Genomic DNA, 807 nt, shown 5'->3' with positions numbered 1-807 from the left:
AAGCTCCTCATTTTTTCCTCTCCCTCCTCCCTCACGAGCCCTTGATAATTTATAAATTATTATTATTTTGTCATATCTTACACTGTCTGATGTCTCCCTTCACCCACTTCTCCACTGTCCATCCTCCAGGGAGGAGGTTAAATGTAGATCCTTGTAATCTGTTCCCCCTTTCTCCCTCACCTTCCCTCCACCCTCCCGGTATCGCGAGAGTGCAGAGTGGGGACCCAGGGCTCATCTGTGGGCAATTGGACATCCCATTGCAGAAGGGTTGCGGGGAGGAGATGAGCTAGTCAGGGAGCAGCGTAGCAATGATGAAACATACAATTTTCTTCTAGTTCTTGAATGCTTCCTCCCCCCATCCCCCCGCCCCCCACTATCATGATTCCAATTCTACCTTACAAATCCGGCTAAACCAGAGGATGTAGACTGGTACAGATAGGAACTGGAAACACAAAGAATCCAGGGCATATGATCCCTTCAGGACCAGTGGTGAGAGATGCTCTTCTTAAATGCACCTAATGGTGGCATTTAATCAATATCCCATAACATTTTAAAATTTCTACTGTGTTTCAGGAATTCTATTCTGTCTGAATTTGGTTAGTAATACACATACTATTTCTAATTGTGTGATTTAAAGCAAGTTATTTATCCCTGGGGGAATAAAAACAGTGCTTTATTTTAGAGAGTGTTGTGAAGAACATATGCTCAGTAAGTGTTCATTGTTATTGTCATTGATGTTGTTTGTGGCTGCAGTTGTTGTACATCAGTTCTGTGACTTCATTCATTTCAACTGTGGAGTAAGACTTT

This window comes from Echinops telfairi, unplaced genomic scaffold (genome assembly GCF_000313985.2).
Source record: "Echinops telfairi isolate 266 unplaced genomic scaffold, ASM31398v2 ScPeMD7_7138;HRSCAF=8121, whole genome shotgun sequence".
Lineage (NCBI taxonomy): Eukaryota > Metazoa > Chordata > Mammalia > Afrosoricida > Tenrecidae > Echinops > Echinops telfairi.
Note: the sequence above shows the minus strand (reverse complement) of the source record.